Raw genomic sequence first — 25885 nt, 5'->3', positions numbered from 1 at the left:
GCCGATGAGACATTTGAGTTGAAGGAGGAAGTAAGTGCAATTATCCAACGAAGACTACCACCAAAGATGCAAGATCCGGGGAGCTTTACCATAGGGTGTACCATAGGAGAGAAAGTGTTTGAAGGAGCTCTCATGGACTTCGGGGCGAGTGTCAATTTGATGCCCTTAGCTATATACCGGAAGCTACAAATTGGTGAGTTGAAGCCCACATTGATTAGATTGCAATTAGCGGATCGTAGCACAAGGCGTCCGGTGGGAGTTGTAGAGGATGTGCTAGTGAGAGTAAATAAGTTTATTCTACCGGCCGACTTTGTAGTGTTGGATATGGGTGAAGACCCCTACCTTGATAATGAGTTACCTATCATTCTAGGCCGACCACTTATGGCAACGGCGGGTGTGAAGATTAATGTGTTGAAGGGTACCATTAGACTCAAGGTGTTAGGTGACAAAGTGAAGATTAAAGTGTGCAATCCATTCTATCCGCCGGACATTATGAAGGAGGTATTCTCTATTGATTTGGTGAAGGGTAATGAAGCCAAGAGTGAGCGGATCTTTGGACCTTTGAATCCTTCTAAGCCTACAATCCGTGCACAAGATCATTTCTCACCTATTTGGGGCTATGACCATGAGCCACCATTGAAGGATGATGTAGTTCCTACTTCTACTTTGGAGGCTACTATTGAGCTTGAAAAGCAAACAACCCCTACTCTTGAGACTTATGAGCAACACAAGAAGAAAAGTTCACCATTGAGTGAAGCACAAGAGGATTCCATCAAGAAATTAAGGGAGACTTGCGGAGTTGTGAAGAAGAAGGAAATTCCAAAGAGGTATGATTGGCCTCCACCTCCAAGCTACAAGCTCGCTTCTTCAATTGCTAGATGTTTTGGAAATGATGGTGAGGCTAGCACAATTGTTGTGGGTGGTAAGAAGACATCCTTTGAGCCACCTTGAGGAAGAAAAGTGAAGAAGACCGGCTTGGGGTCTTTAAAAACAAGCGCTTCTAGGGAGGCAACCCTATGTGGTTTTGAAATTTACTTGTTCATTTTGCATCAATAAGGCTTTTTCGCCATCTTTTTGGGAGGATGGGAGATCTTTGGAGTTGGAAGTGTGAAGAAAGCAAGAATGTAGTGGTGAGTAGTTTCTGTCCAGAAAGTTCAGTTAAATTTGGTTGACTATAACTTCCAATAAACATGTGAATTTCAGCTGAAATTTTTTGGAGATATAACCCTGGGTGTGTACTATCTTGTACCAAAATTTGAACCACTTTCAGTCACTGGAACTCAAGTTATTTAATGGTCAATACATGGAGGTCAGAACAGAGACAGCTACTGTAGAGTGACTTTGAGAAACTACACCCTCTACATATCAAGCTATTTGGAGCTAAAATTTTTCAGTGATGTATGTTCACATGTCCTCTATATACAGAAGAAACAGTTTTTGATTTGAACCTTCCTAACTTCAGATATTGTGTTCCAAGTGACAGGGGCCAGAAACAGGGCACAGCAGAAACTGCAGAACAGATTAGTGAGTTTGGAGGCCAACGATGTTTGACTCAGATATGATACTTCAGTGAAATTTTACCTTCAGATATATTCATGAGTCTACTTTCGTATCCAGTTGGTCTCACCCTCTTTTCACCTCTGGAGCTTCAGATATTACAGTTTTGGTGCCTGAGGGTCAGCAGAAAACTTCATGACAGATTGGCAAGTTTGACCAGCTTTAATTTTCATTTGAATTGGAGATAGGTGGCTCACTTTATATGGATAGAAAGCTCTCTGAGTCTACTTTCTAATTCAAGTAGTCTCACTTACTTATCACTTTCTGATTTTGAGATATGGGTATTAAAAGACAGAAAGGTCATTGCTGGTAGTTTTCTGCACTCACTAGTTTGTGTTCACTCGGGGTGGTTGGACTTCTTGTACTTCAACTCTTCAAGACTTCAATGGAGGCCATTATGGCTGTTGTGAGGTGTGTTGGAGATGATCAAGGCCATGTGCTTAATGAAGGATCTTGTCCTTATTCTTTGGTGGCTATTTATGACGCATTGATCTTGGACACTACATATTTTTCAATGGAGTTGATCTTTTCACAAGCACCTTGAGCTAGTATGGAGCATACATAAAGGAAGTCAAGGCCTTGTGCCTTGAGGTTGGTGTCTCATGTTAGTCTTCTCCAAGGATCGTGAGCAATGGAGGGTCGACAAAGGGGGTTTTCGTATCTTTTCTCCGCATTTAGATTTTCATTTTCATAGTTACTTTTTGTGCCTTCGCCCGGACTTCACTCTCATGCCTAAATTCGACACGGATTTAGCTTTCGAGCTCACTTTACAACATTGAGGACAATGTTGGTTTTAAGTGTGGGGGTGAGGGCTCGGGCGCCTATAAAAAAAAAAAAAATTAGATTAGCTTTATGTAATTATATTTTAGTGGTTAATGCCTTTTCCAACCCCAATGACGAGCCATGGACTTAATTTGTTATGATTGTGGATAGATTGAGCATGATCTAGGACTTTGAATTTGTTTTGTGATTAAGTGCATATGTGATCTATGCTTGACTATATGTGTGCACATAGCCTATGGTTAGATTCGTTCATCATAGTTAGAGAAGCATATAGATTATTCGATTAACTTGCATGCCTTATTTGTGAGCTTCTGAGCCTAATATCCATAGTGTATGCATTGTTCATTCACTTATTCTTTCATGTGTGTACAATTTCATGACATTGCATATCTAGAACTTGCTTGAGACCTCTCGAGGCTACTTTTAGCTTGCGACATGATAGAAAGGATGGAGGCATTAGGACTATATACCACCATGGCCAAAGAAGCATGTGCCTAAAAATATTTACCACTAGATTGCCACTTTGAGCCTATTTATATATTTAGCCTTTTTATTCATTTCCACCACAAATTCTTACCTAGCCTATACACTTTTATCCTACCCTTCCATGGTAGTTGATGAAGCAATTCGAGAGAATGACTTTATGTTTGAGTGCTTCAAAAGAAAGAAAAAGTCAAAAGTGTGTGGTTACAAAAACAATAAGTGTGGGGGTGAGTGATATTGTTTAGAAAAGAAAGTTTCAAAAAAAAAAAAAAGAGTTGTTTGAAAAGAAAAAAAGAAAAAAAAAAAGTGAAAAAGAAAAAAAAAGAGAAAGTCAAATAGAAGAAAATCCAAAAATAGAAAGAAAGTAAAGTATTGTATATAGTTTAGCGTGGGTTGTATATTGGGTTTTAGAGTGAGTGACTTAGCATTCGAAAGCAAAAGTCATATATTCTACAAGAGAGAGTTGCTTCACCGATTTCCATGGACTTTGTATTTCCTTATCCTTCATTTCTATTAGCCACTTGCCCTTAGCCCCATTACAACCAAATAAAAGACCTCTTAATCTTGAATGTTGTGGGCTACCCAGCGGAGATGAGATCGAAGAGCAAGCATATGGCGCCGCATGTTGTGAAATTGCTTTGAGTGAAACAGATATAGCCCCTAAACACTTGAGCGGTAATATTTAGTGAACCTATGTGAGTTTAGTGGGTTATATTGGGTCTTCTATATGCCTATTTGATTGTGGTGGATTGATTTGATACAAGGTCAACACATGCATATACTTGAGCATTTCTTACATGTGCATCTTAATTGCCTTACAAATTCATAATTCCTATGTTATGCTTTGTCGACCTCATGATCATTTACATAATTAGTTCTCCGAGGGTTATGGTTGGAAAGACTAATACTACACTTCCTTTATGTTTATAAGTTATTAGATTTTCAGATTATATTTCATTTAATTTGCTTGAGGACAAGCAAAGTTCAAGTGTGGGGGTGTGATTACACGCATTTCTATGCATGTAATTGTATCTAAAACACGATAAATTAGTTAGTCCTCAAGTCAATTATAATGTAATTAATCCATTTTTATTTACTTGTAGGAAATAAGCGGAGTTGCGGAAATCGAAAGAAAATGACGCGAAAATTGAGCAAAATGAAGTTTCCGATAAAAGGAAGAAATTGTCAATGTGGGTCAACCGTGGTCAATGCTGATTAAGGGAGCGGAATCCAAATGCCTTAAAATATGAGTAGAAGTATATGGAGAAGAGAAAAGGAATGAAAAAGAAGAAAAAAATGAAATGAGAGAGTCATGATTAATTAATCAATGATTTGATTAATTAGTTATTCATTTGATTTGATTAATTAATAAAATCATGATTAATTAATCATGTTCAGCCACAGTCATATTCAGGTGCAGGCGGTGCAGCATTAATCAAAGCTTTGTATAATTAACTTGAACCACTTATATGCTAGCATGTGGCAACAACCCACTTTTCCTCTATCTTCCCACGTGACGTTATCCTCTCAGCTTCTACTCTCTTCAAAATGGCAGCCACCACCTTAATTATGAGGATCTCTTCAAACACACGCAGCATATATACCCATCTATTCCTCTGAACCTAATTCTGCCGCACACACCACCAGACCCATCCCATCCCTTCTTCTCTCTTCTTCTCCAACAGACAACACTCCACCACACCACCATTTTCCTCCTCCTCATATTTTCACCACCACCTCACCAAGATCTATTTCTCACCTCACCAAGATCCATTTTCCTCCACACCAAGATTTATTTTTCTCCTCACTAAGATTCACCTCACCAAAATTCCATCAAATCCTCATCAGTTTCTCAAAGGGATTTCAAGGAGCTTCAAGGGATCTCATCTACATCAAGACTTGAGATTGGGTATAGTGGGAAGCCATAAATCAAGGCTTGTCATAATTGCTCCATAGCAAATTGTGACTTGTTCTTGTTACTTTTCACTCTTCTTCACCTTTACCTCTTTAATTAATTGATGAATATTGTTGTTGATTTGTGGATGGGTTGTGAGTAGTCTATTTAGGAAGCTAGGGTTTGAGCCCTAGCATGGATTTAATGTAATAAATATGTTTTGATTTAATGGTTTTCAATTTCGTGTTTGGCATATGTTCTATTCTATAATATTTGGCTTAGATGCATGCTTAGGAGCTTGATTAACTCTTGAATGTATAGATGATCATGTCTAGAACAAATTAGGGGACCTAATCACTTCTCTAATTTATGGCTAGGACACTTGTTTAGAACATGGTTAGCTACAATACCAATTTCGATTGCCGTATTGGATAGCTTGGGAACCTTGATTCTAGGACTCTTCACCTTTTGGTGCAACTAGAGGCCCTAACAAGGCTCTAGATTGTCCCAATTGAGTTTCTACGACCCTTGATCCGGAGTAGGAATACCCTTTAAGGAATCTATTGACCCATGAGCCTTGAAAAGCCTTGGGTACGGTTCTTGATGCCATTATGAATTGAATGACCATTGTCGGAGCATATTTATGCATTAAATTTGGCTAGGAGGATACTCGAGTGACCTAATTTCCATTTCTTGATTAGTTTCTATTATCTTTATTTTTAATTTTAATTTTAATTTTCAATTGTTAATTTTATTTTCTTCGCAATTAAAAAAATCAAATTTCACAAACCACTTTCACTGTCCATACCATTTGGTTGTGAGCTTCCGCATTTATTTGTAGTTCTCTTGACCCATTTTAGGCTTGGTTGTTCCGAGCCGGGCATGTAAATAGCTTGGTGCTATTTTTAGGTTTTGTTTGTTAAATTGTTGGTGACTTAGTAATCGGCATAACCAAGGATTGTAGTTAGCTTTTCAATCCCAGTGGTACGATAATTTCGGGTCTAAATATTTCCCACTTCTTTGATGACCGTGCCCTTATTGCGCGTAAGTTGCATTTAAGCACTCAAATCAAGAAGCCAAGAGAATTAATTGCTGAATATCTTTTTCTTCATGTTGCCTTAAGCTTCCTTGATTCATCAAGAGTCCACATATCTCCTTCATTTGCACATATCTCCTTCCTTTTGCTCTTATTTCTTTCCTTGCTTTGGAAAACCTAATAAACATAAAAACAACTAAATTAACCAGAAAATAAGATAAACTAACAAAGTAAATATGGGAATTAACAACATTATTATCGTATTATTATGCTCCTATCAAATACCCCCACACTTAGGTTTTGCTAGTCCCTAGCAAACAAAGAACTAACAAGAACAAAAGACATGCACGGACCTAATATCTTCCAAACATCTTAGAGAACTTATAATGCCCACAAGTATGGTCAACAAAATTCACGCAATCACATGTCAGAATTCACAACCTCACTTAAAAAAGCTAATTTATTTTGATAACCAGAGTGCTAAAGTTATAATACAAGGACAATCAAACTAATGCAACAAAAGAGAACCAACTTATTCATGGGTCAAACCAGCATCAACTCAATTTCTCACAAAGATGCTCTCAAATTCTTTCCACTCATGATTTTCTGACTTGATGTATAAGCATATATTTCACTCAAGTTATATGTGAGAGGAAGGATATAATAAGACAAACAAATAGCTCACATATGATAACAAGAAAGAAAGGCTTTTTCTAAAATTTTTTTACATATGATCCCATGATTGGAATGCCAAAACTCGGACGAAAGGCCAGTGACACCATATGCTCACCCCTCCACACAAGTCTCCACAAATCGAATGCACAACTTCAAAGATCAAAAAGGTCTTTATTCAGGGTTATAATGGGGCCAAGGGTTAAGGTTAGAAGAAAGAAAGGATAGGAAATTCAAAGATTCTAAAGAACCTAGTGGAACACTAGAAGAACATAAGAGATAACAAAGTCTTGAAACTCATCAAGGCAATCAATCTTCGAACATGAAGCAAATAATTTTTTCAAGGCCAGATGTCATCTTTTTTGTCCTTTGCTTCATTCTAAACCTTCTTTTAACACTTGTGAAATAGGACAAATACCACATCTTCTTGAACAGGCCTTCAATTCAAAATAAACTCCTTATTCACAAAAGGGAGACTAAAATCCATTCACACTTTTTTTTTTGCTTTTGCCGTATACTTTTTTCTTTCATTTTTTTTTTTCGTTTTCTTTTCGGCATATATATATATATATATTTTATATTTTTTTTATTTTTTTATGGACAAGTCTTACCCCCACACTTGCTTACAAAAGTACCTCAAACATAAATATATCTCTAAAAATATTTGCTCTACTAATTCCTTAGGATAGGGTAATGATACATCTATACTAAGCTTAGGGTTAAGGAATTTGTGGTGATGAAACAAAAGGCTTAATGTAGGCTCAAGGGGGTTAACTAGGGGATTGCACATCTTGTGTGCATAAAAGAGACACAGGTTAATTTGGCTATGATGTTAATCCTAGTGCCTTTATCCCTTCCCATCCATCATGCAATTCAACCATACGCTTCAAGAGGCTTTGGGGCAAGTTCTAGTATTTGTCCTTATGAGATATGCAAGTCGAATCCGAGTCTCAACCAAGATGAATAAAAGATGAGATCATGCAAAATCATCGTCAAGAAAATAAGATGATTCTATACTAAGCACTCAGAAAAGAAATAGCACATATACAGGCTCAAAAGCTCACAAGGTTTTAAATCAAGTTTAACCTATCATAGCATGCATCCATCAATTCTCAAGTATCACATTAATCCAACCATCAATGTATAAAAATCAAGCACAATAATCATCAAAATCTATTAACAATTATTTGAAATCAAGAATCTAACACATGCCTGCAATCCTTTTGTGACCAAAATATAAATCCGTGAAAATTTCATGCTCATCATAGAGTTGGAAGACTCCTAAGACTCAAAGAAAAATAAAACCTAAAACTAGACGTTTTTTTCTTTCTTTTTGACGAAGAATGACTCAATTTTGTATTTCCCTCCCCCACACTTAAATTAGACATTGTCCTTAATGTATGGCAATATAACGCACAATGCACAAGGAAAGCATAGAGAAAGAAAATACAAAAGACGGCAAGTAGGAAGATAAGAAAGGTTATAGAAAAGCTCCCCCTTGTAGACCTCCCACTGCTCATGACCTTTGGAGAAGACCAATGTTAGGCACCATCTTCAAGGCACAAGGCCTTGACTTCCAAAATGTAAGCTCTGTGCTATATGGACTCCAAAAGAAGTGATGATGGGGTGAAAGGGAGAGAAGGAAGGAAAATTGCACTTCCAACTTCGCAATATTGCGTCATGAGGCCAACTTCCAACCCCTATAACTTCTGCAGGGACAGCCTGATGGATGAGCTACTACTGGGAGCTGAAAATTGGTGTTACAATCTGTTTGTGCATATATGGCATGTCTCCTAACTTCAAATAGATTGAAAATGGCAGCCTTGCAAAGTTAGAAGAAAAACAGAATTTTGTACAGAAAAGCTGAGAAAAGGACCTTGACCCATTCAAACCTCAATTCGGAAGGGTTATAGTGCTCCATTGGAGATGATACTCTAGATCAATTTTGAAGTAGACATCTCAAGATTTAATTTCATATAATATTTGTCCTCATTGGACCCCCGCAAGTATTCCCTACTTCGCCTTTTATATGACCCAATTGCCCAAGTTCCTGCTTTTCTGGACTGACCTTGCTGTACTCAAAGTGGAACTGGGAACACAGCAGAACTCCGAATCCCGTTCTGTAAAAACATACAAAAACTAGACTCATAGATCTTTCTATGTATATATGGCACGTCTTCTGGTTCCATTGGAGCTAAAAACGGAAGCCAGCCAAAGTTGACTGACTGCAAGGCCGACACTCTGTTTTTGAGAAGGAAAGTGTAGTCTTCCTTCCCTTTCTTAATGGGTACACCTGCACACTCACAAAACACATTAAAATGAACTAAGAAGAATAATATTAAAAACCAAAAAGTTTAGGTTGCCTCCCAACGAGCGCTTGTTTTAATGTCCTCAGCCTGACGCTACCACCAACAATTAGGCAAAGATAAAGAAGCCTCCTTTCGAAGACTTCAGAAGAAATTTCACCATTTTCTTCATGAATGACTTTTTATTTGGATCAGGTGGATATGGGGGATCACCACTTGAAGTTCTCTTCAATGGAGGCTCAGTGAAACCACTTGAGAAAGGAGATTTGGTCGGAGGATAGCCGTTGCTTGGCTTAAAATCCCCACGAAGCCACCTATCATCAACACTCACACTCTCTATATTAGTTAAAGGAACAAATTCATTACAGAATATAGACTTTACCTTCATGGCATGGAATTGCTTGTTGAGCAGCCATGGTTTCATTTAGACTCTTTTGCATGGTTGTAGCCACCTCTTCCTCGACAATTGGTGGAGAATGACCATTGCTTGCCATTGCTAACAACTCCGAATCGCTGAGATCCCTTGCCTTGACTTTAGGTGATGTCCAAGTTCTAAGAAATCGAACATCTTCTCTTATTTTCCCACCATCACCTAAAAGATCTTGCTCATTAATTTGAGGCTTCAAGGGTTCAAACACCTTGAACGTCACTGTCTCCCCAAAAACCTCCATACTCAAAGTGCCTTTGAACACATCAATGTTGGTGTGAGCTGTGGCCATGAATGGGCGCCCCAAAATTAATGGTAATGATGTAGGCATAGGCGCTTCCTCCATCTCAAGAACAAAGAAGTCTGCAGGCAAAATTAATCCATCCACACGTATTAGTACATCTTCAATTACTCCCCTAGGATAGACGATTGAGCGATCAGCTAGCTCAATGATCACCTTTGTCTCCTTTAGCACACCTAGTTTAAGAGTTGAAAACACAGAATATGGCATTAAATTAATCAAAGCTCCTAAATCTAGTAAAGCATTATCAAACCTCTGTGCACCTATGGTGCATGAAATCGTGAAGCGTCTGGGATCCTTAAGTTTAGGTGGAAGCTTTCTTTGAAGAACAGCTGAGACTTCTTCACTAAGGTCCACTATCTCATTCCCATTGAACTTTTTCTTTTTGGTGCATAGCTCCTTAAGGAATTTGGCATACTGAGGTACTTGCTTGATGGCATCCAGAAGAGGGATGTTCACTTGGACTTTACGGAAAGTTTCCAAGACATCCTTCTCTTCTTGATCTTTCTTAGAGCTCACGAAGTAATACATGAAGTAACCAACTTAGAAGGAGTAGGAACTTTTACCTTTGGAGGGGAAAAAACATGGACATTCTGATCAGCCCCCGTGAGAACGATCGTTTTTTCACCAGCGTTGATTTTATTTTCCTCCTTCGTATTTCATTGCTCCTCCTTCTCTTCTTGATCTTTCTTGGATGTTCTTTGGTGCCTAGAGACTTCTTCCAATTGTCTACCACTTCTTAAAGTGATTGCATTAAGCTCAGCCATGCGTCCATCCCTTGGATTTTGAACGGTTGTGCTAGGGAGGGTGCCAGGAAGTCTAGTTTGCATCTCTGTTGCAAGTTGCCCAATTTGAAAAGAGTTTGAGCAATCACTAGGCATCGCAATTGACTTAGAGCCTTGCTAAACCTAGGGTTTTGTTTACTTGCTAGTGAAAACTATCAATTACTTCTCTAGACAATTTGAGGAATCCAACTATTGATCCAGGCATCAAACAATCAAAGTATTAGAACCCTAGCATGCATACTAAGTAGGCCTCCAAAGCATACAAACATAGAATTCATCAATGAGAAATCGGTAAACAAAACCTCAACTTTATTAATTGGAAAACAAATTGAATGTCAAAGCATGTTATGGATCATGTCTAGGGCTTCAACTGCCCCCTAACTATTGGAAATTTAGTTACACATAATGGGAATCAAAAACACAAAGGAGTTCATGGAGAAAGAAGACAAAAAAAATCAGAAAATTAGAAAATACGGATCGGCGATCGATCTCGGAAATTCCAACAATCAATTGTTTCTGGTGTGATTCTGCAGTCTTGGTTCTCCTCTAGCTCTGGTGCGTCTATGCTTCTTCATATGTGAAATGATCTGGTTCTTCAACGTCTAAGGAGAGATTTTATTCCGTTTGTAACTCTTTCCTTCTTTTCTTTGGGGACTTTCACTCCTTGGCTTCAACGGTAATCCCCTTAGTTATGTTCTGATTGATTTAGGATTAATTGACATCATTCTATCCAATAGGAGCAGCCAAGAGAATTAATTGCTGAATATCTTTTTCTTCATGTTGCCTTAAGCTTCCTTGATTCATCAAGAGTCCATAATTCTCCATTATTTGCACATATCTCCTTCCTTTTGGTCTTATTTCTTTCCTTGCTTTGGAAAACCTAATAAACATAAAAACAACTAAATTAACCAGAAAATAAGATAAACTAACAAAGTAAATATGGGAATTAATAACATTATCATCGCATTATTATGCTCCTATCAGGGGCTTGTACTGAATGTCGAATTCTCCCAATTCAATGGCCCATTTGATTAATCTTCCCGATGTCTCTGGTTTTTGCAGAACCTGTCTCAATGGTTGATTGGTGAAAACGGTAATCGAGTATGCCTAGAAGTAGTGTCTGAGCCTCCTGGCCAACAAAAGGAGGGCCAAGGCTACCTTCTCAATGTCCAGGTACCTTGACTCCGCGCCAGTGTAACCTTTTCCAGCATAGTACACCGGGTACTCGCAATCAGAATCCCGTCTGATCAAAGCTGAGCTTATTGCGGTAGAAAATGCCGCGAGGTATATGTAAAGCATTTCTCCGGGAATAGGAATGGGTTTAGACAGCAGAGGTACCACTGCCAAGTATGTCTTTAGGCCGAGAAAAGCCGCTTCGTGCTCGGCGGTCCAGGCTATTAACTCAACGTGCTGGGTTTTCAATAACTTGAAGAAAGGAGTACTACACTTATCTGTGAGTCATGAGATGAATCTTGAAAGAGCGGTCACCTTACCCGTAAGGGATTGGACCTCGTTCCGGTAGGTGGGGGATGTCATATCTAATATAGCCTGTACCTTCTTTGGTTTCACCTCTATTCCCCTATGGCTAATGATGTACCCAAGGAACTTCCCTATTTTGACCTCGAAAATACATTTTTGTGGGTTAAGCCGCATACCGTTGCGTAATATGATGGCGAAGACAATGGATAAGTTGGTTTAGTCCTCGGCGGTTAGGCTTTTGACCAGCATATCGTCCACGAATACCTCCATGATAGTACCAATGACATCTGCAAACATGGAGTTGACAAGTCGCTGATAAGTGGCGCCTGCATTCTTCAATCTGAAAGGCATGACCTGGTAACAATATAGACCTTTGTCTGTGGTGAAAGCGGTGTGCTCCTCGTCTGTGGGGTTCATTCGAATTTGGTTGTACCCACTGAATGCATCCATGAAACTGAGTAACCGGTACCTAGTAGTGGAGTCGATTAGTTGGTCAATTCGTGGGAGCGGGAAACTATCCTTAGGGCATGCCCGCTTGAGATTTGTATAGTCACACATATGCCATGATCCAGGCACCTTCTTTGGTACCATGACCACATTCACTAACCACCAGGGATACACTTCCCTCACAAAATTGATGACCATCAACTTCTTCACTTCCACCTGGATAGCCCTGTTCTTATCATGTGTGAAGGCTCAACGCTTCTGCCTACAAGTGCCGAGAAAGGAACAATGCTGAGGTTGTGCACGGCTATATCAGTTGGTATACTGGGCATATCTTCGTACGACCAAGCGAAAGTGGAAGCATTAGAGCGAAGGAACAAGATTAGGTTTTCTCTGATGGCCGGAGCCAACTTGGTACCTATCTTGACAATTCTGTCAGGGAATTCTTCAAACAACACAACCTCCACTATGTCTTCTACGGCACCGGGCCGTTCTTCATCAGAATCTGTGTCATCTCTGGGATCCTCGTACCTGTGCGTGAGAAGGTCGATGACTACATGCAACATTTCTGACTTTCCTTACCCCGAGATACCGTTAAAGAATAGCACTGCCTTGCCGCAGCCTGATCACCCCGTATGGTCACAAATCTAACTGGGGTTGGTACTTTCATCATGAGCATGTGGCTAGAAATGAATGTCCTTAAACGCCAGAGTGCCGGGCGGCCCAAGATAGCATTATAGGATGAAGCACAGTCAACCACTATGAACTCTGTTTTGATGGTGGAGCATTTTGGACTTTCCCCTACCGTGATCGACAATTAATCTGATCCCATTGGTCGAACGATATCTCCGAAAAAGCTGATAAGGGGCTCATTATCCTGTGATAGCTTGGTTCGTCCTATGTTTTTGTACGCATCGCGAAATAATACACTAACAGAGGCCCCGATGTTTACCAGCACACGAGAAGTTATGTAGTGGTTTATCTGGAGAGTGATCAGGAATGGGTCATCATAGGGCATCTTAAGGTCAGCTTCTTCCTGCAAGAAAGTGATGGATTTCCACCCAGCATCGCTCCCTTGCTGTGGGGTCTTGTGGAAATTGAAAACTTCCGGGTGGCCAAAACTAGAATTTCGCCTCTTCGTCTGGGGAGGTAAATCCTTCGGTCCTCCCCCGTGGATCATGAGGATCCGGCCATATAAGTCTATAGCTCATATCTCTTTAGCGGGTAGGTACCGCTAGAGCTTGCCCTTCTGAATTAGCGACTCGATCATATTCTTTAGAGCTATACAGAGGTAGGTATTGTGCCAGGCATCTTCGTGATATGTACAGAACCTTCCGGTCTCCTGCTGGGTAAGTTTGCTTTTCGGGAACTTCCGAGGTGGTGGTCTAGGTATCTCATCTCTGTTCTGGTTCCAAATAGTTTCGTACGTAGAGTTTAGGAGAGTGAATACTTCATACCGGGGTGGGGGTGGTGTTCGCTGGCCCTGCTGTGCTCTTTCTTCCCGGTGGGACCGAGTGGTCTCGTAACCATTAGATCTGGACGAGGATTATTTGTTCCTCTTGCTTGAGTTGTGGGGTGATCGTCCCTGATCATGGACCCACTCCCGTTTTCGTGGCTCATCCCTAGCCACTGGGGCCGGGTTGGAGACTCTTCACTCTGGCCTGACGCTATCCCCGTATGTTTTGAATTAGGCCTGAGCGTGTCTGATGGCTGTGGCCATTAGCTCGTCGTAGCTAGCCGAGGGATGATGATTAATCCTGTAGAGGAAATCCCCGGCCTTAAGCCCCTCCTGGAATCTAGTTTGGCCAGTTCCTTGTTAAGGTCCTAGCACTTAGCGGTAGCCGCCTGTACATACCTCCAACAATATGGAGGATTTGCTACATCACCAAGCATAAGTAACACCCTCTTGGGGGGCCCACAAGCCATGGTGGGGCCCAACCAAGACATGCATCCCGTAGCCTAATGTCTAAGCTACGCCACTGTAGTCGGAAGCGGTCATTACCTTGCCGGGAAGCCACCTTCCCGGCCTTGCCAACATGCCTCTACAATATGGCTTTCTAGACTAGAATAGTGGTTTTGCATCTCATATCTAAGAAAATGTAAAGGAAGGAGCCTCCCTCCCCTATAAGGAGACTCCTTTCCATTTACTCAACATCCCATTACAACTCATGTATCCCCTTGGGCCGCAAGGCCCAAACACTAGTTAAAGCTTTCAAGTAGAAATAGTTTCCCGTTAAGGCGGGAAACGAACCACTATACTTCTTATGTCTCTCTCTCTCTCTCTGTTTTACGTTAATTAGATCCCCACGGATCCAAACATTAACATTGGCGCCGTCTGTGGGAAGCCAACACAAAGCCTTTGTCACTTACCATTGAGTTAAGTCATCTTAACGGAGCTCAAAACAATTTTTTTACTTTGTTATATAATTAATATTCTTGGCGGCAACCTGTGCCCAATTTTGATTACCGCTACTCAAGCTCCATTAGAGGCAACTTGTGCCATCTGCCAAGTCCAAGCTGGTCAACGTCAAGCATGGCTAGTAAATGCCTAGCACCTGTGGTCAACGCCAACGAAAAATGTTAAGCAACTTGGGAGCCTAGCTTTACACAAAACGAAAATTTTGTCCAATCCCATCCTTGGCTGCAACTCGCTTAGCGGTAACCAAAAATATTTTATTTGCTTCTCTACACAAGAAGCTCATTCTGGTAGCTCAAATATTTTCTCATGAGAAGCTTGCTTCGGCAACTCACCAAGCGCTAGCTCTAATCTCAAAAAAAAAAAAAAAAAAATATTGGGTGCTTCTTACTCTGGACACCCAGAGATCTACTATGGACACCTAGCCTCCATATTCAGCTTTACCCAGCCTTCTATTCTTTGGGGTTCTTCAATCATCATCGGCGCTTAGCACTCTGAGTAAGGTCAGCGCCAACAAGCATCACTATCCCACCAGCCTTGCATTCTTCTTTGCAATAGCGCACACTAACGACCGTTAATGCACATCAGCGCCTGCCTAGCGGGCCTAGAGCATAGCGATAACACCAGCAGCGAAACACTGCTAAGCACAAGGGCCAGCAGCGATCACCGCCAAGCTTCCTCCGCTAAGCACCATCAGCGGCAACCCAGCATCGCCAAGCTTCTTCCGCTAAACCGCTAAACAAAGCTTCGCCAAGAGCACCATTATGCAAACAACTCCAGAGTCAACAATTTTGACATAGTCGGTCAAGCATCGCAGCAGCTCCGTTTAACCGCTGGCCACCACTGCTGGACAAGGCTACCGCCTACCAAAACTTCTTTCCTAGCCGTACACCGCTAGCAAAGCGCCAGCAGCACCAGCGGCCTCCATTCGGCCACCCTCCCCTGGAAAATCATCTGCTAGGCACCACCGCCATGGCTAGCTTTGGACCAACGCAATCACCTACGTTCAACTCCGCTAACCAATTACGAACAAGGTCATCTTAGCAGACGCGGTCTATCAATGTAATCAAGTCTCTAGACTTCAATAAAATTCTCGGCGTTCAACCCACGGCCACCGAGCATTCAAGCAATTGGCCAGTACTATCTGGACTATGCTCTCTGCACCCAGCTATCTAACAAGTTACTCAAAACACCCAACTCTCTTTCTAGCCAAAAGATCATATGCTAGCTGCCTTCTTCCTACCACAAGGATGCCTCCGCTCATGCTTATGTCCTTATCCGAGCATCCAGCTCTCACCTACTACAATTCATAGAAGAATTCGAATTCAAATCCGAATCCAAGATCCTCATCTTGGACCTGAGAACCCTGCTGACCAGTGAGCTAAGTTTTTTTTAAAACCAATGGCTACTCGTGGTTTCTCTATTTTTGACTTATAGAATCATAATAAAGAGTCGATCAAACACTATATGCCTACGTGTGCTGACTATATGAAGCCACACATATTATACTTGCTTCTTTACACGTAATCTGCTATGCTCTAGATTAATGACACACATAAAGTATTTGTCTACTTCTAAACACCTATAGCAGACATGTAGTTGATGTGTTCTATATGCATAACCCGCAACACACTATTTTAGCTGCTTTAAACATATTCTCTGTACATGACACCACTACACAACTAGGGCATGTGGTCAATATTAATTGTCATGAATCCAAACTTCCAAAGTAACTCTAGCAGCTCACGAAGTTATGTTTAGCTTCTGTGTGCATGCCATCTTATTGAAAATATGTACCTCTTGGGCGAGAGCTTATCACTTGTCAGCCTACCGTCTTGTTGCAAAGTACAAGGTACACTACGAAATGTCATTGTAAATTTGAAATTCAAGACAGACATATGCATGAACATTTAAATTAATTACTTGTTGCCTTGCAATACTTGTAATTATCTGTATCTCATGCATCTATGCCATGACAAATTCATCTTAAATAGCACGAAGCACTTTAATACTTTCTCTGTGCACATGCTACACATATGTGTCGATGCCCTGTCCATGCTCTTTCATGGTTGATTTGCTAGCTACACATAAGAAGATCCATACATTACCACAAACTTCTATCAGTTGCTTGCATATATAATCACAAAATATAGCACAAACCTATCACTTGTTAGAACATGCTAGCTCATTGAAAGTCTATGTTCTTGTGACAAGTTGAGTACACATCATTAATATACCTCTACTTAGATCTTCTTCTTATTTGGTGCTTGTACAAAAACAATTTCCTCTTATTTAGTCAACTAAATCATGTGCATAAATAGCTAATCACCTATTTTTGTTTTGACTTCGAAGGAAATCGATGAAAAACATTTCTATGTAAACAAGGCCAAAAACAAACTATTTGCGGTCATTTGCCGATCACATGGAGTGTCATGCTTGGACAACTCCAACTTGATTTGGGTACTTATGTCAACTCCAACTCCAACTCCAACCTACTCCAAATCGGCATAGGAAAGTAACTATATCTCGATACATGCTCTTGCAATTAGAGCTATTGCCATGTCTTTACATGTTTTTACTACCTTTAAGCATGCCTACAATATATCATACTTGATACGCCTTAACATGCTTCCATGATATCTAATCATGCTTATAACACATGTTATATGTCTAGTAGCACACCTACTATGCACACATCCCAGTGCCATGCTTCAAATGTCTCTATAATCCGTAGGCATGTTTACAACAATGCAAAAAATGTTATTAGCAACTTTACTACAAGCACAGGCTATATATATGCCATGCTTCTACTTAATTGCAACTCAATTAAACAAACATGTGACGCTTACTTAAACAAGCTGTGCCATGCTTATATGTTGCTCATGCAATTAAGCAATATTTATAGGAACATTATACATACTTTGTCAAAGTCTCCCCCTGGGAAATAGACTTAAATGGGTCTAGACTCCACGAGTCTATGGTCTACGACCAACCGCCAAGAGGTAAGGCAATGCCTCACAATGACAATGACCGCTTCGCGGCATTACAGTCAAGCTTTTCTCCTCCGAGAAAGAGTAAAAGGACCAGTTAACACAGCCCACGGAAGCCATTGATCCCACGGTTAACCCCGACGCTTGGGTATCAAAGATTAGGTTCGCTACCTAACGCCCATCTCCTCCGTGGCACCCCTGAGCTCCGCGCTCACAAGATCTAACGCTCATGCCTTCGTGGCACCCCCGAGCTCCCTGCTCACGCCTTCCCGGCAAACCCTCGAGCTTTCCTCTCAACCCCGAGCTCCCCCTCACGAGCTTCCGCTCACCTCCGAGCTCCCCGCTCATGAGTTTCCTCTCACCCCCGAGCTTCCGCTCAACCCCAAGCCTCCGCTCACGCCTTCCCGACAAACCCATGAGCTTTCCGCTCAACCCCGAGCCTCCGCTCACGCCTTCCAGGCAAACCCTCGAGCTTTCCGCTCAACCCCGAGCTCCCCGCTCACGAGATTTCGCTCACCCCTGAGCTCCCCGCTCACGAGCTTCCGCACCCCCGAGCTTCCACTCAACCCTGAGCCTTAGCTCACGCCTTACCGGCAAACCCCCGAGCTCTCGTTCACGCCTTCCCGACAACCCCCGAGCTTCCACTCACGCCTTCCCGGCAACCCCAGAGCTTCCGCTCACTCCTTCCCTGCACCCCCGAGCTTCCATACTCTTGCCTCTCGGCATTCCCTAGTGTTATACTCACATCCCCTCAACATAATACACATTAATGGAACATTGAATTCTTCTACCATTTGTCGCTCACAACAAATTGAATTCTTTTCGCGTTCCATTAATACGAACGAAAACCAAACAAACACAAATGTTCTCGTATGCATCATTCACAAAATTACAAATGCTTGCCTTCATGGCACTCATGCAACTTACACCGAGCGTAACCTCGTCAACTCGACTCATTCATTTTCTTGCGAGCACCACGCGCGTCATATGCTTATTCATGATATGTTCACACAACCATACTCATTCTCGACTATATACGTCATAACCGATCATACTCGGCATCATTCATATACATCAACATGTATCATGCACATCGTACATTCGTATATGCCAATGCATATCCGCGCAGCTCACATACGTTGCCCAATACAACAAGCATTTTACGTGCGATGCTCCTATATTTGTATTGCAGGTTAAAGAGTCCCTTCTTGCTTAAGGAGTTTGGGGACTTGTAGGGGCTAGACGCCTCTCGGACGTTACTTACACTTGATGACATCATGTGTATAACTCCCCATCCAAGAACCTCCTCTTACTTGGGAACTTCGGGGACTTGTACATACCTCCAACAATATGGAGGATTTGCTACATCACCAAGCATAAGTAACACCCTCTTGGGGGGCCCACAAGCCATGGTGGGGCCCAACCGAGACATGCATCCCGTAGCCCAATGTCCAAGCTATGCAACGGTAGTCGAAAGGGCCAATACCTTGCCGGGAAGCCACATTCCCGGCCTTGCCAACATGCCTCCACAATATGGCTTTCTAGACTAGAATAGTGGTTTTGCATCCCACATCTAAGAAAATGTAAAGGAAGGAGCCTCCCTCCCCTAGAAAAGGAGACTCCTTTCCACTTACTCAACATTCCATTACAACTCATGTAATCCCCTTGGGCCGCAAGGTCCAAACACTAGTTAAAGCTTTCAAGTGGACGTAGTTTCCCGCTAAGGCAGGAAACGAACCACTATACTTCTTGTGTCTCTCTCTGTCTCTGTCTCTCTGTCTCTCTCTCTCTCTCTCTGTCTCTCTGTTTTACATTAATTAGATCCCGACGGATCCAAACATTAGCGCCGCCTACCACCGGTTCACGAAGGATTTCAGCGTTACATTTTCTCCGTGCTGAACTTTCAACAGTCCCTTGGGAGTGTGAATCCGTCAGTTCGTAGGATGAATCGGGCTACAAATTTATCAGCGAGCTCCTTGAAATTCCCTACAGAACCGGCCGACAGTTCGTAGAACCAACTCAGAGCTTCCCTTGATAATGTCTCCTGGAACATGTTACAACACACCTCATCCGTGTATCCTTTAGCGCTTGTCTGTGACCGGAAAGCCTGTAGGTGCCGATACGGGTCTCCAATTCCCGTATAGTCAATCTTCAGCGGCTTTGATACGTTCGAGCGAATTGCACCTTTAATCTGTTGGGTGAAAGGGCCTGGACAGTCTTCATAAGTGGTCAGGGGACGAGAGGTATTCTGGTTCTCTGCTGCTTCGACCTTTACTTGGAGGGCCCTCAAACTTGTGCTCATTTGTAAGAGCAATGCCGTGTTTGGATTGATTATTAGCGGTTCAGTTTGGGGTGGCCGGGGTAAAGGTGGCGGTGGCATGTGCCTCAAGTTCTCCGGGTACAAATTACGGGTATGTGGATGATGTGCTGTCGGGTATCGGTGGACGTGGTTGGTTCGATACCGGTTGCACCTGTAATCGGTGCGGTATTTAACTTTGTTGTTGTTACTTGTGAAGCTCTGGCGAGAGCTTGAGTGAGCGCCTCGTTAGGCTGATGTCGTCGATCCAGTGCCCGGGCGAGTACGGTATTCTCGTCCTCCAACTCTTATAGCCGCTACTGTGAAAGGAGTTTAGTTTCTCTATCTAGTCTCTACTGTTCCCGATCGATCAGAGCCTATTCCCGGAAGGCTGCAATCTCAGCTCGCATGGTTTCCAGCTCCGACACTGGGGCTGTTGGATCGGATAGTTGTGGATTGCTTGCATTCTGCGAAACCAAGGATCCTAGACCATGTGTTTCCATTCCAACACTTGGAGTCCCTGCTGCTGAAGTGCCCAGGCTGAATACTAATGCTCGGGCAACATTTCTGCCCTCACCTGCTGTTTCTTCCTGCTCGGTCATGATTCGGGTCCCCTATCTGGCACGCCAATGTTTCTGTTGGCTTTCTCCGGGTACCTCACACAGAATGCTATACCACCCGGGGTACCGATCCAACTCCTGTTTCCTGTATCAGGGACACAAAGTTAGAGGGTAAACCGTACCAGACGGTTTACGCCTCTCCAATGCCTGAGTAAGATACTAATATATAAATAAATTGAGTAATAGTAGATAAAGGAGTTATTACCCTCAAAAGGTGGTTGTGTTGATGCTTTAATACTCGAGTGTGGGAAAGGGGTTTCCCATCTTCTCGAGGTGGGATTCAAGTTGTTCTTCTGCAGTTCTTTTAGCGTTCTGATGTACAATCAGATGGGCTGAGGTGATCAGGCCCAGGGCCCTTGGTGTTAGAAACGTTGCCTCTGACGAGCCTCAGCATGGTGGGTCGTGAACCTAGTCCATGGTATGGTGCCTAGGTGTTCCTACGGGCCCCAGCTGATAGTGCCAAAACGTGGTGACGTCAACCAGTATCTACAACATCTAACCAACCCTAAATCAGAGCCACTAACTTGACAAGCATTGACGCCTAAGACCCTCGTGGCATACATCTCTACTCATCAACCAGCAAATAGCTATAATCGAGGGTAGATCAGGTAAGGAAATTATTCAAACCAAAAGAAAGCAAAAAAATGAAGGCTTTGCTACCCCTAAAAACCACCACGTACCGGCCCGATCCAAAAGGAATGAAGGAGAAAATGGCCCAGAAGGCAACCAACAGGCCCATAGCCCTAGGCCTAGCCCAAAGCCCTAGTTTAAAACTAGGGTTACCACTGAGAAACCTGGAGACGCAGACCAGCCGAGTCTGGCACCTCTACCGAAGCTTGGGCCAGAATACTAAAACACTAAAATAATAGTTTTGAGTGAAATAAGAGGACACGTGGCAACTAAGTGAAAAATTTAAAACGAAAAGATAGATGAGCAAGATTGCTAGCTTTCCTCTTATATAATACAGTACCATAGGTAATGACAAAGAGAGAATATAGGTAATGACAATAGCCAAGATGATGTAAATGCAATCAATAATTTCCTTTTATGTTGTAAATGCAATTCATGACTAAAGACATTTAATAATTTATTTTTGACTACTTGATCAAAAATAAAGATTTATAATTTGTATAAGATGCTGATGACCGTAGCTACTAGAGACAAGCAAAAAAAAAATATCTAGCCTCCTCCCTCTTTTCTATCCATTTGGCGACACTTTCTTTGCATTGTTAGACAGACTATCCCTTTGAGATGTGGTATCATTAGTTTGATGCAATTGTTGTCAGAGGTGATTTGCAAATAGAGAGTGGGCTGTCGGACAAGAAAGTGTTGAAAGTCGTGATATCTGTGGTGATCGGTGGATCAGCCAGTGCAGATCGTGAATCGTGTGGTGCAAATCAACTACCTACAAATCATTATTGATCGGCAACGTGTGTGAATCTAATGATAAGCATAATAAGGTAGTAGCGTCTTTTCAGTTCATAGTTAATTATCGTTTGTGTGCGGTTTTTAGTTGCCTTTAGTTTTTGGATTACTGTTTAGATCTCAAATAAGTTCATACTCTTTCAAGTTAGGTTATCATCATGGATTCCAGTGGATGTCTAAATTTGGGTAGTTGGTCTGATTTCAATAGAACGCAATTTTAAGACTGTGCTTTTCATTACCAACTTGCGTTGATGTGATTGGGAGACCTTGGGATGACCGACGTGATTGTCTTTATTGTGGTCATATATCCCAGATATTGTTAAATATTTTAGACAATTTCGCTTAGTTAGTTGCAATGTTGTCCTCGTCGTTGGACCCAATGACATGTTACTCTATCCTCTTTTGAGTGACGATATTTTAATTTAGCTTATTGATGTCTATCGTTGATTATAATCTCTTAGTGGGTGCCTTGATTGTGGTCAATTTATAATTGCAGTTTATTGGAATGAAATTTCTTTACATAAAAAAACAAAAGATTTATTCAAATATAGCAAAATTTTAAGTATCCTTTTAAGTAATATTTGTTAACCAAATAGTCACCCTCAAGTATAAGAGCCAGGTTATAGTGTAGGCGATTATGAGTAGGGGATATCGTACCCAAGGAATTGGAAAACTCATCACCCTAGCTAGGGAAAACCTAAAGGGTTCTAGATGAATATGCAAATGTACAAATCTCAAACCAGGGCTCACAAGTAATGGCTAAGTTTGGGTGATGCCTTCTTCTTTGAGAGAATGAGTACTTAAATAGATGGGGAGGGAGGTGTGAAATGGTGTTGAGAAGCAAAAGAGAGCAGTTCAATCCTTGTAAGAAGCATGAAGGTGGATTATATGAGTGGTAATAGATCCCAAAATCAAGGGAAAATGGCATGAGAGTGATGGTGTAGGTTGGAATAGGAAATGATGAGTGAGGGATAGTGATTAAGCCTAAAACATGATAGATATTGAAGTGTTGATGATGATGGACTTTTGGGTAATAGGGAGTGTTTGGTTGAATTGGAACCAAAAGGTTTTGGAATTTGGTTAAGATAGAATAATGGTGAATGGATGTAATGGAATAGATGGTACTCATCCTCCTTACTCATCCATGAAAGTGGCCGGAAAATACATGGCATCACCGTGAGTAGTGGTGCGCCGCCTCTTGTGCCGCCAAAAGTGGTGGTGCACGGAAAATTTGTTGGAATTTCACTTTTTTCTCCACTTGTCAAGATTTTCTATAAAACATGGAATTAGATTAGTCAACATTAAATTGGACTTTAGAACAACTACTTCCAATGTTTTCGGGCACAAATATGTATATGAATTATGATCCAACAAAATTATTGGAACAAATTTTCAAAAATGTTTTCTAAAATAACTTCGAGCTATATTTTTAAACAAAACAAGAAAATTTTAGGTAATGTTGCTAGAAATGCTCTAAACCATCCATATAAATACATAATATACATAATTTCACTACTACAAAAAGGTCATCAGACGACGGTGGATTTGTGTTGTGTGATGACCAAGCTCACCGTGGTCTAAGTGAGTGTTGTGTGATTGAAACATCCGACAATGGTGATTTCACCGTTGTGTGATAGTACTTTGCTCAACAGAATACTAGTTTCCGTTGTGTGAATTCTGCGCAGACATGTGCCTGGCATGGCATGCGCGGGGATACCGCGCCACAATAAGACAACAGAAAAGGAAATTTGCCGTTGTCTGAGATTCATAACACACAACGGATATAACTCATTCTTTGTTGTCTGAGACTAATAACAGATAACGGATATAACTTAATATTTGTTGTCTGAGGTAAGTAACACACAACTGAAGTAAAATTATCTCCCTTGTCTGTTGATTACTCAGACAACAATGATCATTTTATTTCTGTTGTGTGTTATGAATCTCACACAACAGAATTTTGTTTTCTTTTGTCGTTGGTTGTTAGTTCACACAACAACTATATTTGGTTATCCGTTGTGTGAATATTGTAATCAAATTGGGTACCAACCAGTGACTGTTGTAGGAGAAGCCTCAATTTTGAACTCTTTTATCATCATACAACACATGGTTTTGTACTGTGTTGTATGACTGAATATTAGATAGTAATTAACACATAAACAGTACTCTAATCCATATCATTCAATCACCATTTTTCAAACATCCATACATTCAAGATAGATAATGTACCAAACAAGAAATCATTCCTAGCTACCTATACATGAAACAAAAGCTGATATAATATCTTTTCGCTTCAACGAAGTTTCCTTTTGAAGAAGAACAAGGGCAATCACAAGAGACTTGGCATTTGGCCTCTCATGAGGTTCATACTGCAAACACCATGATGCTAACTGCACCAACTCAATTCCTGGGATCACTCTTTCTGCCAGAGAAAAGATATTAACATTTAGATCAACTAAAAAGTTTCACCTCGATCAAGAAATGTGTTCAAAACTCATCCATACAAATTGTACACATTTCCAAATAGGAGTATGATTTACTTACATAAATGAATGAAGTTAAAATATGGGACTTACATAGTAAGCTGTCACAACGCTAGTAGAGTCACCTCCAACCAACTTGAGCTTCATGCTAAACCAACCAAATCAATACATCTGTTTCATTTGAATCCTGTACCCTATTCAATAATAGCTACTTGATTTAGCAATGAACCTGGAAACTAATCTTTGAAATGATTGATATTCAAAGTTTCAATCATTTTTACCTGCATTATTGTCAAGGGAGAGGTACCAGATCTGCCCATCTGCAGAGGTTTTGAAATGGTCCTCGGACAACATTATGTCAAAATTGTGGAGGGTGAGAACTAGTCTAAGATTGGGAGCTTCTTTAAGCTGTTATAGATGAAGAACAATAAGCAGCAACCACGAAAACTGCAATGTAAACAAGAATAGCAGTCATCGGAGAAGTTGCTCTTCTTTCCATTTTGGAGGGAGAGAATTAGTCTGAGATTGCAATCCTGTAATGGCTCAGCAAAGTGGCGAAAGAAAGAGCTACGACGGCATTGTCTTTTTGACTGTAACAGAAAAGACCAATAGTTAACCACACAGTTAACACATTTATTAAAAATGTATTTGGGACAAGGTAGAATTGTTGACTAATTATATAACTAGAAGGACAGCAGAATGAAAAAGCAGGTCAGAACACATATCACGAGTAAACTGGTAACTTTCGAGTTGTGTTAGGCTTCACCCTACTCCATAGTTAGCTTCATGGTTGATGTTTGGGTTGGGCTAATTTTCATATACCATAAACGTGATCCAACAAAACCCCGCAAAACAAGACCTATTGCAAGGTCTAGTTTAAGTGGACCCCGACACTAAATATGAAGCTTATAATGCAGGGCACTACCTGACAATAGCGTACAATGTCATAAAGGTTCTGCAGTCCGGAGTTTTCATAGAAGACCATTGAACTCTGCTCAAAGGAAGGTCATACATATACATTACGCAGTGTTTTAGGAATTATAAATGAAAAGGTGCAAATGGTAGAAATAGCACCTGCCTAGGCATGTCAGCAGGTCTAAAGTAAAGTAGGCATTGAGAAGGGAGTCCATCTCGACCAGCACAGCCACTTTCCTGCAGCAAAGAAGGTTACAAAACGGATAAAGTTCAAAAAGTATGTAAGCTTAGCTGGAACGGTAGAAAACACTATGCCAAAAACTACATCACACTACACTTTTTAGACAACGAAAAAAAAATTTCCGTTGTGTGATCACTGAAACTGCTTCACACAACAGGTTTAATGATATTGGCGTTGTATAAGGAGGTCGTACATCAATTTTTTTGGGTCCAAGATTATTGTACAACAGTTTTAAGGATTGTCTGTTGTCTGAATGTAAAAAAAAATTCCCCCTCACCTTGCTCAAATTTGGGTCGAAAATTTTGACTCACCTTGCACAACAGTATTGTTGT

General features: G+C 41.1%; 1 long non-coding RNA gene across 1 annotated transcript; it reads right to left on the bottom strand.

Annotated features, from left to right (window-relative positions):
- Window positions 1–24923: 24923 nt before the first annotated feature.
- LOC112196786 lies at window positions 24924–25549 on the bottom strand. The gene is made up of 3 exons (XR_002935380.2): window positions 25472–25549; window positions 25323–25388; window positions 24924–24987 (listed from the first exon to the last, which is right to left on the bottom strand). It is a non-coding gene; the product is annotated as an uncharacterized LOC112196786 (long non-coding RNA).
- Window positions 25550–25885: the final 336 nt, after the last annotated feature.

This window comes from Rosa chinensis, chromosome 4 (genome assembly GCF_002994745.2).
Source record: "Rosa chinensis cultivar Old Blush chromosome 4, RchiOBHm-V2, whole genome shotgun sequence".
Classification (NCBI taxonomy): Eukaryota; Viridiplantae; Streptophyta; class Magnoliopsida; order Rosales; family Rosaceae; genus Rosa; species Rosa chinensis.
The sequence above is the reverse complement of the archived record's forward strand: the minus strand, read 5'-3'. Positions and strand labels throughout refer to the sequence as shown.